Here is a 19,543-nt window from a genome sequence, read left to right on the forward strand (position 1 = left end):
CATGTAAATAGAAAAATTGGAGTTCACCTATATTTCCTTCATTACCTGAAATATTTCAAGAACTCTATCAAAACGAACTACCTGTTGACCTCAAATTTTGTGGAGATCCAAGAATGCTTATAAAAAGATATTTAATACAGCATTGTGTTGTATAGTTAGGTTGGCATGCAATAATTTGTACTAGAACACTAGAAAAGCAATCATTCTCTTTTATTTAGATCAGTATCTATGTGCGTGTAGTTTGTAGTATCATGAGAGAGTCCCCTCTCCAGGCTCCATGGCTTTGAACACGGCATGAAACTGAGAATGTTAGCCTTTTGTATGACTAACCCTTACTTGACTAATATTTCTTGTTCTATCCTGCTAAAAAGAAACATGATATTTTTACTATAATCATTATATCAACTCCTCTTATTTATTTTTCAATAGAAGTGTTTGTGAAGTCATGAAATCTCTGTATCACTTGCTCAAGTTTAGATCTTCTGAGATATCTGAATAGATCTCACATTCCTTGTGATCAGAAAACAAGCTTGTTAACTATCACAGTAGTGCCCAGTAAATGTTCAGTTAACACTTACATATGCCTTCATGAAAATTGGGCTGGCGTTCTTCAAATGTACCCCACACTTGGATATTCACACCTCTCTATGATACCATCTCATGGAGTGCAGGCTGGATCTTATAATTTACCTCTAAGGAATCACATAGGATGAAGGTGATGGGATGCCTCTTTGTTGTTAGGTTTTAGAACACTGTGATTTCCTTCTTGATGGATTCATTCTTTTGTTTGCAGTCTCTGTCTCTTTCTGTGGTTCTACTTGTGTGTTTTCTCCAATACAGCATGCAGAGGAGGTCCAAGAGATCATGAGTGAGGCCTCTGGTCAACTGCCAAAGAAGATCGAGAGCCCAATAGTCCAGTAGTCCCCATGTAGTTGAATCCCACCAACAATCCCACCAACAATCATGTGAGTACCTTAGAAAGGGACTTTCTCTAGTCATGACTTCAGATGAGAGAGACCATAGCCCCAGCTACAATGGCCTTCAATTTTTTGTCCCCTCCAAAATTCATGTTGAGACTAAATCCTCTGCACAATAGTATTAAGAAATGGACTTTAGAGAGGGGGATCAGGCCATGATGAGGGTCCACCCTCATGCATGATTGAGTGGCTTATAAGAGAGCTTGAGGCAGCATGTTTACATCTTCCATTCCTCCTGACTTGGATGTGGTTTTAAAGTGCCCTACAGGAAGCAGAATCCCTCACCAGATTCTGAATCTGATGACACCGTGTACTGAGACTTACAGACCCCAGAACTGTGAGAAATTAATTTCTCCTGTTTCGAATTAGCCCATCTTAGGTTACTTTGTTACAGCAGTACAAATGAACTTGGACAACAGCCATCACCTCAGTTGCAGTTTGGCAGAGATCCTGAAGCAGAGCAGCCAGATAAATCATGCCTGGGTTCCTGACCCGCAGACACTGGGGAATAGTAAGTGTGTGTTATTTCAGAGCATCGAGTTTGGGGTAACTTGTTATGCAGCAGAAGATAACTAAGACAAGAGCAACCTAAGAACCATTCCTCTGACTCCTGCTTTTCCATGGAATCAGCTACTACTGGTAGATGTATGCTGGTCATACTGGTCTCTTCACACGTACATAAAACTTTGATAAATAGCATTTCTTAACTCATTTCAAATATGCCCCTGTTTCATTAATTATTCAGACCTTTATTTAACCTTATGTCAATAGCCCTATATATTATTTCTACACTGATACAGTAAATATCATAAATATTTATTAAGATCATAATTTTTAATATGAAGTGTTTTCCTTCCAGAAGCTACTCTGTCTTTTAGTTCTTATCTTCTGACCAAGTAACAGTATATGGGCATTATAAGTCAGAAGTCATACATGAAAGAGTCAGTGTCAAAGGCTAGCCATAAAAAGCAGTATTCCTGAGGCAAGATTCTGCTTTACAAGTAGCTCTTAATTTGATATTTTCAAAGTGTTTCTCAAATTAATGTGAAGTCAAAGATATGCATACTGAGACCGAGGCTTAGGAACTAGAGGAAAACGTTACTAAGTGCAACCAAGGTTATTTAAGTTTAAATGTAAGTTTAATTTTAAAACTTAAAATTCAGAACTTATTCATGATGATGTGAATCTTAAAGGACTTTTCCAAGATAACTTAGCAAAATAATTTTCTGTCCTCAGGACACAGATTAATAAATGACAAATCAGTGCTATCTGAAACAAATTTTTCAGGGATTTTTTTTTTTTTAAATTCCATGAAGGTTTGGTAATATATTTGTGTCTTTCAAGGATACTTACTCCTGTGACTTTTCCTTTTAACAATTCTCTTTTAGGATATTTCCACTAATAAAACAAAATACTCATCACTATGACAGTTGCAAAGGTCAGTAATAGATTCCACACATAGTTCATTGCCCATCAGGTAACTGAAGACTGAAAATGTATTCATGCCTGCTCTGATACTGAGATCATGAACCAGATTTTTGTCTATTTAAAGCCAAAGTCAGTATATAGAGGTACAGCTGAGAAATTGACTAATGGTGGGTGAGCCACTCTCTGAAATGGAGTGTGACTGACTAGAAAAGCTTAGGAATAACTTATGAACAGATTTCCGGTTCAGCTCTTCTATTCCTAAGATGCATGATTAAGGACAACTCATTGTTTTTTGCTACCCATAGAGTGGAGAGCATTGCATGAATATTCGACTGTAAAATATGAATCAAACTGTTGCAAGCTTCTTACTCATGCTGACAAACTGTCACTTATTTCTCAGTTAAATGCAAATGTTTTGCTGCCAGTACCATGAAAGATTGGACTGTGTTGCAAATTGACTTAAGTCAGTTTGCTTGAAACTCTGTGAGGTTAGGTTTCATAAATGTCCTTCAGGGGGATTAGGTGAGAAAAGATACATGGATAAGACCACACATGCCACCCCCTCATCTTTGCCTCCAATAATAAACCCAAAAGGCCTGATTCTCTGAATGAATGCACCCTACACACACACCTTCAACCTCTACCATGGCATTGACAGGGTAGCAGAGAGTTTCAGATGCCTATACTCCCTGCAAAGACCTTAACCCTCCACTTCCCTCTGACAGCATGGACAACTTCAGCATCTGCCTGGGGGCCAGCAAGTCCAATCCCAACTCTGCTGTTTAAATCTGCTCTTAGCACGATAATTCTAAGACCCTCAGGGAATCCCCTGTCGCCTGAAGCTCATCACCACAGAGCTCTCTCCTTCCAAAATCCTTTCTGGACTCAGTTGAATATTAAAAAAAATCCCCAAAAAATATCATTTACGAACGTATCTCAGTTTCTCATTCTAAGCAGACTCATTCTTCAGGAGTATACTGCTTCAATGTGATCTTCACAGCTCCATTTTTGTTCTCACATCATGAGAAGTGAAAGTCTCGAAATCCAGAATGGTTTCTTTTTGTTCCTAACTTATCTCACTCCAAGATCCCAGCTGTGCTGTGTATAACCCCCTCCCGACAGGGACCTCAAATAAACTGGGTCCTATTCTCTCAGTTCATAAGGGTCCTAACTTCCTGTAATAGTATTATTCTCTTCAACAAGATTTTCCAGGTCTTTCCAGGAGGACTCCTGCAACCTACATGGTCCTTGTACCTTGAAATACTCTTCTCTGATAGGCTTTTCCACTTCATGTTAGCCAGCTATCGTATCCCAGAATCTGTCATTACCAAGGACATTTTGCACAATCTTGTTTTCATGCATTACATTATCCAAATTTCCTTTTTTATCTTTCTAGTCTATAACCATTCTTACTTAATACCAACAATTTTTCACCAAAGAGGGCCTGTGATTCATTTAGAATTGCATTGCCCTCATATACTCTATTTCTGCTTGCTCGCTTCACTCTGATTCCACCCAACAGGAATAGGTGCATAACAAAGTACAAAAAAATCTCTGTTTTAATTTGCTATGCCCTCTACATACAGTGCTTCCCCTTCAAAGCCACACAAAACTTGTAAGAAAGATTCAGAGTTGCACAAATTCATTAATTACTTAATGCAAATTTATGAAATGATATAGTGAAATAAGGATCAATTATTCTGGGGTGGTGATGCATGGAAATTACAATACATGGTATTTACAGTAGAGTCGTTAGAAGGCATTGAATGTTGGCTAACATCATATGGGGTCCATGCAACCATCAATGTACTTGTGTATTCTGACCAAAAAAAACCACACATTGCTTCAACATCAGTCATTTTAAAATCACATGAAAATTGAAGTATTATTTTGAATTTGGCATGCATATTTAGACAGCAACTGTCAATGTGCTATTTGTGGTCACCTCAGGAGTGTAGATTTGTTATGGTTTAAATAGTAGCTGTCCCCCAAAAGCTCATGTGTGAGACAATGCAAGAAAGTTTAGAGGTGAAATGATTGGGTTATGAGAACTTTATGCTAACCAGTACATTAATCCCCTGAAAGGGATTAACTGAGTGGGTGACTCCGTGTAGATGGGATGTCACTGGAGGAGGTGTGTTGTTGGGCATGGGCCTTTGGGGTGTTGATTCTGTCCTTTTTGAGTGAAGTCTCTCTCTGCTTCTTGGCACAATGCCCTGAGTCACTTTCCTTCCCCACACTGTTCCATCATGCTATTCTGCTTCACCTTAAACCTTCAGGAAAGGAGTTGACCTTCTATGGACTATGATCTCTGAAACCACTTTTGCCCCCAAATAAACTTTTCCTCCTCTAATTGTTCTTGTTGGGGTTTTTGGTCACAGCAGCAAAATTTCTGACTGAAACACGACTCATTCTCAGGATATTTCATATACTAATCATGTCTGACACATAGATTCTGAAATCATATTTCAAAAGCTAAGTAGTAAGACCACTGTAGTATCGATTAAAGAAATTAATATGCACATATATCACACTATGTATAACAAAGTATGTCAAGGTAAACAAATCACTACTATAGCTTGGTTTGATCTGTACTAGCATTATGTGGTATCAATAACAGTCAATGGAAAATCAAGAAAGTGTTCGCTTTCATGTTTTTACTAATGTATACATAATTTTGTTGGTTCCCATCTTCCAAGATCCAGATGGTATTAGACGTGCAAGCAGTTTGTTGAAGGACGTGTCTGGGAAGGATGAGGGTGAGGATCCAGAGGCCAGTGGAGAGAGCAGTTGGATCACAGTGCAAACCTGATGCCTGTCAAGGAGAGCAGAAAGGGAGGAAGATTAAGTTAAATGAACCCAACATTGTAGTACCACTCGGTAAGGTTGTGCTGAGCTCATGTGAGGACTTTGAGTCAAAACAGCAGTTTGCTGAGAAAGGCTCAAGTTCCCCAGCAAGGACCCAGGATGGTGCCCCCATCGTGGTGGATCACCAGCTTGCAGCAGCCTGGGGAAATCCTGAACTTAGCACAAATGGGTGGATGGTGAGACCAGAGGGCTGAGACGCAGAGTGGTCAGGAAACTATGCTTTCTGCAATGGTAGACCATACGGGAGATTCTCATGGTCAACATCATGAAAACACCCAGAAGTTTGCAAAAGGAATTTTCTTTTCTTTTTTCTTAAAAATGATGTCCTACTCAAATTAATATTAAATGTCAAGCATTACTTTTGGTGGAACTTTTTGAGTTCAGATTATTTACTCAACCTCGGATGCACGTGAATATCAGGGACTAAGCAAAGAATACTCAGAATGTCCTCCAGTTATTGTCCATCTGGAAGGGCAGGACATCTGCTACTGTCTTCACTCTTTGCCACCATTGATTTAATCCAGAACTCTGGTGTACCAACCCAGAACTCTCCTTTTCTGCTGAGCGTGAAGGGAAATGTGCAGTAAAGGTTGATCTCTCCTAAGCTTGCTTGAGACACAAATGAAAGATGCACAGATAAATATATCTTTACTTAAAGATTCAGTGTACTGTAGAGTTAAAAGGTAGGAATGATGAACACTAAAAATAGAAAAAGCAAGTTGGGCATGGTGGCATAAGCCTGTGACCCCAGTGGCTTGAGGCAGGAGGTTTGCAAGTTCAAAGCCAGCCTTGATAATTTAGGGAAACCCTAAGCAAGTTCGCAAGACCTTGTCTCAAAATAAAAAAGGGTGGGGGATGTAACTCAGCGGTTAAGCACCCGGGAGTTCCAAACCCTGGTATTAAAACAAAAACAAAAACAAACTAGACATTTGTCATTGTGTTTTCCTAAGTAGAACATCTTATACTTCTTTCATTTCTGATCCAGCCCTTTTGCTTTCAAGATTTTGCCTATATTGCAATAGTGTATTTATTGTAATTTTGTTAGATAGCAAGTATTGTCAAAAGCACTTTCTCTATAGTCAATGGTTCTTTTGTCAACTTAACCTGCACTTCATACTAAAATGATTACTGTGCACTTCACAAAGGTATTGTTACCAAAGTTTCTGCATGTGTGGATGGATGTCTTAATTCATTAGTTGGGATGTCTGCACTTGAACTTTATAACTGAACAAGAGGCACTTGACTTAGTTGGATGATACAAATAACTAAATTGCTTTAGTGGTGTCCTGGATATTCAATAAAATATCAAAAATATGAAAGCTTATAAGACGTGATAAAGGCAGTTCTGTATAACAAGCTATGACACTTACCATTATAAGGTTGGCCATGAGCCACTTGCACACTACCCTTGGGAAATATTATGAGGTAATTCAACATAATGCACAGTGTTTCTAACATTCTGGGCTGGTTTTCAAGTCGTTTCATATTAATGTTACAGCTGATGTGCATATTTAAGATTAGGAATAAAATTATCCTTCAGAAAGTTATTTCAAATGCATGAAAACTCTAGCACATTTTTCATACACATTCAAAGAAAATTGATGTTTAGTTTCTACAAAAACTGAAATGCAAGATACAATTACAGTCCTGTGAGTTTATTCATATATGTTACTGAATCTTCACCTCATTCACATGTAAACATTATAAATATGTACTAAATTAAAAGGTACTTGAAAGAGTCTTTGCTGTTAAATATCTGGTCAACTCAAATATTACTTGGCATATGATTTTGTTGAGAAACACACAAAATCATTTTAACTAAAAAACTGGTAGTTTTTTGATATGCTAAATTTAGTTTCACTGCTCAAAACTTATTTTTTCTCTCTTAGTAAATTTTGCTTTCTCTATATATTATCAATAATAAATCCAGTTCCTAGGAAGCAGCTTACTTGTAAAGATTGATTTATGTCCAAACACTTACTTTTTTCCATTTCAGTATGTCTTTTAGAAAAATCCCAAGAAGGACATTTTCATGTAAAGGAAATCTGTAGCAAAAGTATTTCTAACCTAAACCAATGAATAGTAGTTGTTTTCTTCACCAATAAAATTGATAGCTACAATGCAAGCTGTATTTTCTGTGCTGCTCTCCTGGTATGTATTTTTTTGAAACAAGATAACAATTGCCTCACTGATTGCTTCTCACTGGGAAACACTCTTAAATGTAAAATGTACTACCTAGGTAGTTTCTATGTCTAAAAACAACATTGTTACTGGGGAAAAAGTATGCAAAATGTATTACTTCGACATTTTTGTAAAGTTCTCCATAGGTACAGGGGAACAGGGATGTTTCTTTGCACTAGAGTCCACAGTACACCATGCTTTGCTTCTTTTTAAAATAACTTTTCCTTCACTATGGCTATAGTTTCCTTATTATTGACTGCAGAATATGGGTGCTGTGTTAATAACTCCTTCTTCACGTAACAACTAAAGAGGCATATTCTGTATACAAAAACATAATTAACCTTGAGATAATGTCTAAATTAACTAACATGAAATCCAGTACTGTGTCAAAGTAAATTACCAGTCCTCCCCCTCCACACCTTTGTTAAAGGTGTAAAAGGAAAGGGTTGGTTTTATCTATCAGGATAGACTAAATAAGACTGTGGTTTAAAAAAAAAAATCACAAACACATAATTTTTTTGTACCCACAGTACTATGTTTTAGATATGAGGTATTCCCCCAAAAGCTCATGTGTGAGACAATGTAAGAAAATTTAGAGGTGAAATGATTGTGGTACGGGAACCTTAACCTAATTAGTGAACTGATCCACTTGAATGGATTAACTGGGTGTTAACTGTGGGCAGGTAGGGTGTGGCTGGAGGAGTTGGGTCACTGGGGGAGCTTGCTTGGGGTTTATATTTGTTCTTGTTGAGTGAAGCTTGCTCTCTGGGCTTCCTGGTGCCATGTTCTCACCTGCTATCCTCCACCACACTCTTCTGCCATGATGTTCTGCCTTACCTTGGACCCAAACCAATGGCGCTGGACATCTTTAGACTGATACCTATGAAACCCTGAGAAAAATAAATGTTTCCTCTTCTAAAATTGTTAACAGCAATGAAACACTGCTGTGTGAACCCTCCTGACTCCCCACCTCCTGTGAACAGGGCGGACACTGTGGTGAGCTGAACTAAATGTCTGTGTACAGGCCCAGAGAACGGAAGATTGATATCTTGTCCACTGGTCTTAAATTTCCAACCAGACCTGACAAGTGTAGGTTTTACTCACATTTTATGGTCTTCGTAGAGCAGGTGGTGAAAACATGTGAGGTCCACAGGAGCAGAGCAGGAAATGTTAGTGGAACAGTCCTGAGGGTCACTGCAGTCCACTTATTCAATTCCTGTCTTCACTGTGCCTGAGCACGCTCTCCCCAGGGAATAGACACTGTGTTCCAATCTCTGCTTCCAGGAACTGTGAGTAGTATATGTTTGTTTTTGTTATTGTTTTCGTGTCCAGATGTGGCAGTTTTGATCCAGAGAATTATGTATTAGAAAGATTTGCTTTTTTCCAAAACCCAAACAAAAATATTAAATGATAGATTCAGCACGGTGCCCACAGTCTGCTTTTCAGTGTGGACAAATTCCTAGGTGCTGTGGAGGGGTCACAGAGGTCCATTCTGACGTTTCCCACTCAGGCCTGTCAGGAGCTCTTACCCCAGAGATGGGACAGGCTCCTGGGTGATCCTTTAGTTCTGACCCCTCGTTGAGACCCCACTAAGCTTTCTCTCTACTTGTTGGCATCACATCTTGCCAGCACCTTCAACCCATTTCCTAACTCTTGTCACATGGAGAACAAAGAGACATTTTAAGTAGGAAACTCTGGTCTGGGGAAAACAGTAGACATTTTGGCAGGGCAAATGGCTCTAAACCCTTGTGGCCTCTGCTGTATTTGGTTCAGACCAAATCTAAATGCAAATAAATACACAGAATTCTTCCTTAAATCTGTTTCCTGAATGCAGTGTATTTTTTTTTTTTTTATCATTGGACCTGACCCTGGATGGGTACATGTGGCAGTTAGACTTCTAAAGTATTTCCTCATATAATGATTGAAATTGAATACACATGAAGATGGTTACACTGAATGGTATCAAATTTTTTCATGAAATGGGCAGTCTGAAATTGGTTGGAGTACCAGAAACAAATGCAATAAGTATTTTAAATATGACTTGGGGTTTTCCAAATGTATCCAAGAGATGTAAATGTTCACAAACCAACAAAGCAAAATTATTGATGTTGTTCTTTTTTTATATTGATATTGTCAGTTTAAGTTGTATAAAGAAATACATTTCAGATGCAAGATTTTCTGCAGTTAACTGTTTGATTTGCATCAAGAGACCCACGGTTTTGCAATATCCTGTTTAATCTTTAACCGTATTGCTACCAATTTTAATTTGGACTGATAACAAACATTGGAAAGATAAAAAAATTTTAATAATTTTTTTCACATAAGAACTATAATATGGTTGTAAACTAAGCCAGATACTGAAGGGATATGACATAAAATATATAAACAAATAAGAATAAAATTGATGAAAATATCAGTTGTCTAAAACATACTTGGGAATATATTTTTCATTATGTTTAATTGCATTATTGTGTTTTAGATCTGACCAAGTTGGCAGTTAGTATTATTTGACTCACTGAAACCTTGTCTCTAAATAGTTTCTAATGAATAGAAACTATAAGTTTATTTAACAGATTGCTCTCGATTTAGAAAATATTTCTGAACAGAAACTTTAAAGTGTGTTGACAAATGTTCAAAATATGCAACTCAATTGTAATAATATCGATCAGCTAAAATAAAGGTAGACGTGTTTGTTTCCTTCAAAATTCTGTAAAGTAATGTGTAGAACTAGCATAACATTGCATTATTTACCAGAATTTTCCTGTGAAATCATATATTGGAATTTTCACATATCAGTTTTCAAAGAATTAAGCAACTCATTGCTGTAAATTTGTCAGAATTACTTTTTTGTCAGTTTATTTTAGTAATTTGTGTTGTTCATAGAATTATTCCCTTTCAACTAAAGAGTTTAATTTACTAGCATATAGTTTCTCATGTTTCTTCAGTATTGAAAGGTGAAGAGATATTTCAGAAGATTAAGATAAACTTGATAATGGATTTTAAACCCTGAGAATTACATACAAATTGCAGTTTTTTAGTTACTGTATCATATGTTTAGTTATTGGACATTAAGAACTATTTGTTTTAAGCCAGGATTCTTAACCTTGACACAGTGACACTTGAAACTGAATAATGGTCTGTACCAGGGGGTCATCCTGTGTTTATTGATGTAGGCTTTGCGATATCCTTGACTGTGATCCACAGATGCCAGTGGAAGCCCCAGTAATAAAAGCAAAAGTGTCTCCAAACATTTCAAGCGTACTCTGGAAGCAAACTCATTCTTGATTAGGAACTACAACTTCAGGAAGAGAAGATGTTGCATCTGCCCCAGGATACCATGTATCTTTGTGCAATGGCATAGGAGATGCATTGTTACACTTTTTAATGCAATATCTTAAATAAACAGAAAAGACCAACAGAAAGGTAAGTCGATGATTCTATGCTAACCACAAAGATACTTTCATACGAATTTTCAGTTGTTTAAAACAAGAAGGGTTTAGAAATTTAGAAATATCTATGTGGCCTAAGATGGTAGATTTTTTACAAGAAAGATTGAGTCAAGTATTTGAACAATTAGAACTATTCTCTTTAACCTTAGGTTGAACTTTCAAAATGCATGCATGTAAAATGTCTTAATAAATAATTTTCATGGAAAAATGGAATGTTTAATGGAAGATAAAATATTATAGATGAGTACAGTCAAAAAAGGAAGTACAAGATTTAAAAAATACAGAAAGGTAATTTTAAGATTTATGGAATTTATATAAAGATGTTTCCAAAAAATCTGTTATTTATAAGTTTGAACTCATTGAGACACATTAAATTGTTGGAAATGTAATTAAGAATCTCATGAATAGTACATAGAATAAAATTTGACACTACTCGGCAGTGCCATATTAAAGAAATTTAATAAATTTAGAACTATGTGGTTCTGGAATACTCATACTTTATATACCAATGTAAGTTAGATATTCCATTTTGATTAAAATTTTTAATGTATATATTGCATATAATACAAAAGGAAATTACTTTGGGCAAAACTTAAATGTATTTATTCATGTATTTCAAAAGAAAATGAGAATAATTTAATGTATGAATATGAAAGAATATGCATGCATGCACACACATACACACACACGCAGAGATCAAGCAGATAACTTTTTTCTTTTCTAAAAGGAAAGGGTATCTTGCTTTTGGATGTATTTGTAAATTATTAACATTTGGAGAAATCAACATTTAAAATTTATGGGGGGTACTAGGCATTTTATGACTGATCTATATTCCCCTGTTCCCCCAAACATTTTTCTGAGACAATCTCACCAAGTTGCTTATGGCCTCACTAATTTGCTGAAGCTAGGCTTCAACTTGAAATCCTCCTGTCTCCACCTCCCCAGTTGCTGAGATTACAGTTATGCACCACCCTGCCCAACAATATTTGAGTGTTTTTAGAGTCAAAATAATATTTACAGATATAGTGCATTCTTCAAGATGAGATGACAAGAGCTGAATCTCCAGTAGTATTTTAAAAAACTGAAAGTTTTTCCAGGTATGGGTCAATAAGCCACATAAGATAATCCTTGAGAGACTTGAGAGAGAGAAAGTGAGACCCTAATCATTCCCTACTTGTAACCAGAGGGTCCCATACATCCTCAGCTGAGGGCTAATTAGAGTATAAGCAAGTGGGAACTACCTGGTGCCAGAAAATTAAACAACCAAAGGTAGCCACAGGGCTAACAAAGGTAACACCAGGAATATATAGTGTGCCCAGTCTCGGAAAGGAAAGCTTGCAATTCCTGGGTACTGAGTAGGGACCGAGGGCACTGTCTCACTATTAGTATTTAGTCTCCAACTAACAGCTGCCATTGTTGGGGCTAAAAGTTCCTGTGACAAGTGGTCACTTTCTCTTTCTTATCAAATGTATAGAGTATTTAATATACTGAGACAACTTTATTAGCCAATGTTCTTTGCTGATTCTCCCCCATTTTTAATTATCAAAATTTAGCATAACAAGGTTTTGTAAGATTATCATCTAAGTACAAACTAAATTGTGATGCTAGAGAAGATATAAATAAGGGCATAATGACATCATGCTTATGGCTTTTGGTCTGTGTCCTTCCCTACCACAGCAGCTCAGTGATGATGGCTTATTTTCAGTATTGTAAAATAGATGGATTCAATGTGACCTTCCCTACACCATGTGTTCAGAAAATACGATACGCTCTGGGGAATTAATGACATATCATCACCATTACCCTAGCAAACACATCACTGCTGTAATTTGTACAAACCATAAACTGGGTGTAGGAAGGATACTGAAATTAAATTGACATTGAATGAAAGTTAAAATTACAGCCCCCCTCACATATGCATATGGGGCTTCCTTCATTTTAATAAGTCCTTACAAAGGAGCTTTGTGATTGATAGGTATTTGGTATTTATGGACCATCTAAAACAGGCAAAAGTTATAGAAAAGTTACTGAAAATGGTCCTGCTAGCATCTCATATCTTATATTCACTGATGCACATGTGGAACTTTTCAGGTTGATGGAAACTTAACTGACAGTCTGTCAACTCCCTGTCAGCTGTTCGTGAACTTTGTTGGGAATGAGGTAAATGGGACTGCATACTCACTCTTTAATTCCTTTAGTCCTAATAGTTTGGGGGCATCGATATTGATAGGTGTTTATGTTAGTTAGTTATGTCTAAAAGTTTATTTTCATTTACTAGCATTTGGTTTTGCATTTCTATTCAATTTTCTTTGAAATTGATGCATAGGCATTTAGCTAATACCTGTCAGAATTAAAAGGCAATAATGGCTTAACACTGGCTGTGACAGAGAGCTTGCAGCTTCTGCGTGCTCTTCCATAACTACAACAGAAGCCAAGAAAATACATCAAGTAGCAATAAATGTGAGGCTGGGCATAGAATACTGCAAGAACCAAAATTCTTGAGAGGACTTGTGCTCCCTGGAGTGAGCCCAGCACTCTGTACACCTCTTTTTCCTCCAGGTACTTCAGGACACCTCGTATTGGGTGAGAATCTGAGAAGTCACACAGATCATGATGGCCAAGGGCTCCAGAGCATAGGTCTCAGAGAGTTCACAAACCTTGGAGACATGTACTTTATGGTTTCTCAGACAAGCAGCACTGGAAAGGCCAAGATTATGGAGAGGAGAGAGAGAAGTCCAGAAAACTGATCTTTGGTATTTAACATTCTTGACGCATTCCAGATTTCTAAGATGTTTAGGAAGAGAAACTAAGAAGCCAAGCAGAAAAGTAGCTGAAAACCAAAGGAGAATGTTAATTCCATCGTGTTGGAATGTTTTAGGAAATGCGTACCTTAATAATTATCCCAGTTTCTTGTTTGATACTCCAGAAGGGTTCCCACATTGGACTGATGGTGAATCAAAGCTAGATTGGTACATACAAACATTACATGCCAGCCAGGAATAAGTATGGTCCCCAAATTGATTGAGAAGATTTGTTCTCACTCCAGCAACCCATCAGATACATCCACACTGAAGGAAACTATGGATTTTCATATGAGAAGTCTGACATTCAATAGGACATCTGATAAAAACAATCAAGATTTTAGAAAAAAAATAATAAAACAAAACCAGAGCTAACCTATGCATTTAAGGTATTAGAAACTGACTGGCAACTGGGGACAAAATCAATGGCAGAATAGGTATAGGATGTATGAAGTCCTGAGTTTAATCTGTAACACATACACACAAAATAGGAAGAGCTTATAAGAGTTGTACTGAATACATGCATATGATAGATAGCAAGATAAAGAATTTCAGCTGAAAATTGGGATCTAGATATAAAAATATAATTAGAAACTCTATTAGAAAAATGAAATAATTAAAATTGAGAACTTATATGGGTAAAATTGATTCAAGATAGCTGATGAAGTAAATAAATGAATGAGAAAATAATACAGAAAAAATACAGACTTTCAAGCATGGGCAGCAAACAGGGTAGAAAATGCAGTGGTGCAGGTGTGGAACATGAAGACCCACTGGGAAGTTAGTCCTGAATTTGATGGCACTCCTAGAAGAGGTGCAGAGCGGGAGAGGCCATCTGTGACCTCCCTCGGCAGGTGCACCTGGGTCGTGTGTTCATGGACTTGCTGTCTTATACAATGATGTCCTTTCTTTCTCCTTTCTTTCCCTTCCTCCCTGCCTCCTCCTTCTTTACTTTCTTCTCTTCTTCTTCTTTTAATCATTATATTAGCTTCAAATTGTCTTGTTTTTTTTTATGTCCTTGCATTATGATTTATACTTTCCTAATTTGTGGATCTCTTTATCAAGTTTTCTATTCTTAACTATCTTAGGCCCAATGTGTGTGTGTTTGCTCTTTTATTTAAATTAATTTTGGGCTTGCTTAACTTCCTAGATTCAAGTAAATTCTTTTTCATATTATTGTTTATTTTTTGCATGTAATCAATTCATTCTGTTACTTAAAAAATTATTGCATATTGTTAAATGACATATTCATATGTTCAATGTGCAGCACGCTGAAGTTCCCTTAGACTTAAAATACATTAGGAGAATATGAACCAAAACACTTACTGCATATACCTGATGAAATTGCTTACACCTGATGAAAATGTATTGGGCTCCAGTAACTATATAATGTGGTGTATAATTTGTCAACGAAGGGAGAACCTGCTCTTAGTATCCAATTTTGTCTCTTTTTTCCCCAAAAACACTTTCCTAATATCTAATATTGGCAAGAAGCATTTATCTAAGAAAATTATATTTCTGTTATTTCATAAATTAAATATATTAAAATTACCCCAATACTTAAGACAGTCTTAAATAAACAAAATTAAAAATCTTACACAATGACTTTGTTTTCATACTAACTAAACTGCAAAAAAGTTGCATAATTAGATTTTAGAAATGTGGCACTTTAATTAGACTAGTTGAGTTATAGTGGCACGTTAATAATTTAAACATCACTGGATAAACTGCAAACAAATTTTTTGTGAATTTTAACAGCTTTGTTTTAGTTTTATATACTCTCTGAAATGATTTGCATTATCATCTGAGTACAGTTATTGCTGTCTGTTGTTTTAAAAATAGGAATTGGTCAAATTTTGCAACTTCAGAAGAAATGGTAAAATTTAAAAATTAAAATTGTCAGATAGTTTTCCTGAATTCCATTCATTTTGTCTGAATTACCAGTCACATATATAAATTTAAAATGTGTTTGATGCTATTAGATAAAACCATTTTATACACACTCACAGAGATATATTTGAAAGATATAAGAAGCATATTTGTCCAGATACTGTTTATATTATTCATCATCTGTCCATCACCTGGATAATTTCAGTCCCCTTATTTCTACAAACACATCAATCTTAAAGTTTATTTTTAAATCGACAACAATGATACATATTTATGGGGTACGACATGATATCTTATTACATGGGTGCACTGTGAAAAGATCAAATCAGGAAAATTTACAAAGGATGAAAAGTGGGGATGGAGGTGTTCAAGTTTAAATAAGGGGATTTGTAGATTATAATACAAATATTTCAAATGGTAATGATATCATAAATAAATATGTATTCTAAAACTATGTAGAAAACATAGAATGAAAAATAGAGTGAAAAATGGTTGGTAAAGTAGTTAGGGATTCCCAGAAAAAAATCAATAAATATTTTCTTAATTTGTGTATAAATTAATGGATGTTGATTTTATAATTTTTAATAAATTTAAAAATATATTTTGTTGTTTATGTTAATATTCTATTTTTAAAACATAACAATAGATTTCATGATGATTTGCACAATTTTATGTCAACCCTTTACCAACTAAAGAAAGTATATTGCTATAAACATGCCTAAGGGTGAAGACAAAAATTCTGGAAATAGGTAATTTCAAATTGTCAAGAGTCGTCCCATTGTCTAGGTGAATTTTAGGTCTCCTGGAATTGACAAACATTTTTGTCAAGTTGTATTTTTAAAAATAATAATGTTAAAACATTTGTAGTAAGAAATAAACAATATTCATCTGTAAAGAAATTTATATTGCTTCATAATTAGAAGCACATTCTGAAGAGACCCTTCCTGACTTAAGATAAAAATAGTAAGAGTGGCACTCAGTTCTTACATGGACGACAGGAAGTCCTCTATGGTCCACTTGCTTCCTGCAGCAAGTGCAGTGACCTGGAGAGTCATTTTGTAAAGCCTGGGTGGCCTGGCCCTGCCTGACTTTACAACCTGTCTTCCTGCCATGCTCCTTCCCACGTCCCTCTCCTCTAGCCCACTCGTGGCTCCTCCAACGTACCAGGTGTTTCCATCTCAGAGACTTTGCAATGCTTACGTTGATCTTTTGGGATGCTCTTTCCCTGGATATTCACGAGACTCAGTTCCTCCAGGTTTCCAAATGTTTTAATGGTCAGCCTACCTTGGTTGATTTGGGGTGTCAATCCGACTGGATCAGAGGGTACTGACAGAGGTGGTAAATCAGTGTATTGTCAAACTCCAGTAAGGGACTCACCCCATCTCTCTTCTGCTGAAAGAGAAATTCAGCTGTTTTGCTTTGGTTAGAATAACTGGTCTTCCCAGGTGTGCCTGGGCAGGTATTCTGGGGGAGAGTGGTGAGTGAGTCAGTGATGAGTGGGGAAAAGACTCCCACCCCCCTCAGTGTGGGTGACACATCCAGTCAGCACACATATGGAACATGAAAGGGCAGGAAGACAAAATTCATACTTGGTGTTTTGCAGCCAAGAAACACTTTTCTTCTTGCTCTCAGGTGTCAGGACTACAGTTTCTCTGTCCTTTGGACCCTGGTGCTCAAATTGGTTCCCTTCCCTACCTTTCCCATGTCTTAAGCCTTTGGCCCCAGAATAAGAGCTTCCCTGGATCTGAGGCCTGTAAGCTTGGAATGAACCCTGATAGCAGATTCCCTGGTTTTCCAGCTTGCAAACAATTTATGGTGGGACATTTGAACCTTCATAATTGAGGGAACAAATTTTCCTATACATCTACTTTCTCTTTTTTTTTTTTTTTTCCCCATCAGGTAATCTGTGGAGAACCCTCACTAAACATAGACCATTCCCTCTATTTGAATTGTTTGATAATGGAACTCTAACTTGGTACTGTTTGTGGAGGACATTTGGCAATTTCTTTCATGCATACCCAGACGTTTCCTACAAGTTACCATGATTGCAATTTTTATTGAAACATTTTTTTATAACGGGGGAAAAAAACTGGAAATAAACTAGGCATCTGCAAGTAAGGCTGTTGAGATTGGTATATTTTGGGCTGGGGCCATGTGTGTGCCAAGTCTGCAATGTACAGAATAAGGAAGTTTTCTGCCAGTTTGCATAAAATATAGAATATCCCATTATAAAGGTTATAATATTTTGAGTCTTGAACCTTACTCTGTTTTGTACACAGGCACAAATAAACTGTTCCATGATTTAAGACACTCAAATACAAAGCATGTGAAAACTGAAGGAATATGATAATTTTATTTAAATCATTCTTAATTTTTTTATCATACAGATACACATCAACAATGGTATTACCACAGGTTTTATAGCAACACTTTGTTTTTCTATACATTTAGTATTATTATACATACTAAGTTTATATACTTATGAAAAAGGATGATATGTCTTCTACTATGGCCATATAGGAATATTTTCTTGCTGAAATTCAAAGTTTAATAAATAACTTTTTCTTCATTTTCTTTTTATAATTAATTTGATATCACTTTTTAATTTATTTTTGCATGTTTTCATGGATTATTTTATCAATGAATTCTGTTTCAGGCTGAAAAATGGTGTTGCAACATTTTTTGTTTAAATGGCTTCATACCACAGGAAAATAAATGTCTTACCATTTGTTCCTCAAACATGAGTGATTGACTGTTGTGTGAACATCAGCACCACCAGAGCGGCCATTGGAAACATGCAGTCTTCAGTTTCTCCCACAGACCTGCCTACTCCAGACCTGCCTGCTTACAAAGGCAGCACACAGGTGTTTGAGAGGCCCTATACTAATCCATCCATTTCCCTCATTTTCCCCAGGAAGGACTGTCATCCTTTATATTTCATTAAGGAATCTACTCCTTTTGCTTAAAAATTGCTTTAAATTTCTCCTTTATTGAGGTTCCTTCACTTTGCTATTTCTCACTTTTCCTTCAGATATGTGCTAAACTATATCTTCCTCAAGGAAATGATTTTTTTAAAAATGTTGTTATTTACATCTGATATTTTATTTAAAAAGTTGACACGTTTCTAGATTATATTCTTTTTCTACTGAGAGACCAGATATACTAATGGGCAAAGGTAACTGCATATCGTGATGATAAAACTTGGCCATGGTCTCTTCAAGGAGCACTTGAGAAGCCAGGAAGATAAGACAAACTTGATTAGTGACTGACAATTTACTAAATTTTTGTCTCTGCTTCTTACTCAGAACCTCCTAGAGAAGGTCAAGTATGCTCCCTGACCAGTCACAGAGGGCACCTCTTCTGGCTGGACCTCCTCTGGCTTCCTCACCTTCCACTCAGAACATACCCAGACCTGTCCCTTTGGCTCAACACAGAGGCCCCCCCACCCCTACTTCTGAGTTTCTGCTAAAGGCAGGTGATTATAGCCGCCTGTCCTGTAGAGCCAAATCTCAATGCATCACCTCACTTTATTTTGGGTATTTTTTTTTTTCTCGTGGGGTTCATCTTTGCTTATTTCAAGATTGTTAACAATGACGTGAGCACAATTTTTTTTTTTTTTGGGTAAAATTCATACAATGGGGGCTGAAATGATAACAGAAATAATAAAAAGGAGATGCTATTTTTCTTCCAGTTTTTTCCCCAAAACTAAACTCCAACTCCAGAATTAGATTATCTTTAAGCAAACACCTGATGAATTTTTGGTATGTGGCCAGAAGCATGGACACATCAATATAGTATTATGTTAAGCACATTTTAATATTAAGGAAGATATCTTGTCTTCTTCTAGCATTATTCTTTTTCGTCCTTTGAAAATATATTGTCTTTGCTTATACAGCTGGATTTCTGAATACCAATAAACAAAAAAAGAGTATTTCTAACCTGGGGGCAG

The sequence above is a fragment of the Sciurus carolinensis genome, chromosome 15 (assembly GCF_902686445.1).
Source record: "Sciurus carolinensis chromosome 15, mSciCar1.2, whole genome shotgun sequence".
NCBI classification, from domain to species: Eukaryota; Metazoa; Chordata; class Mammalia; order Rodentia; family Sciuridae; genus Sciurus; species Sciurus carolinensis.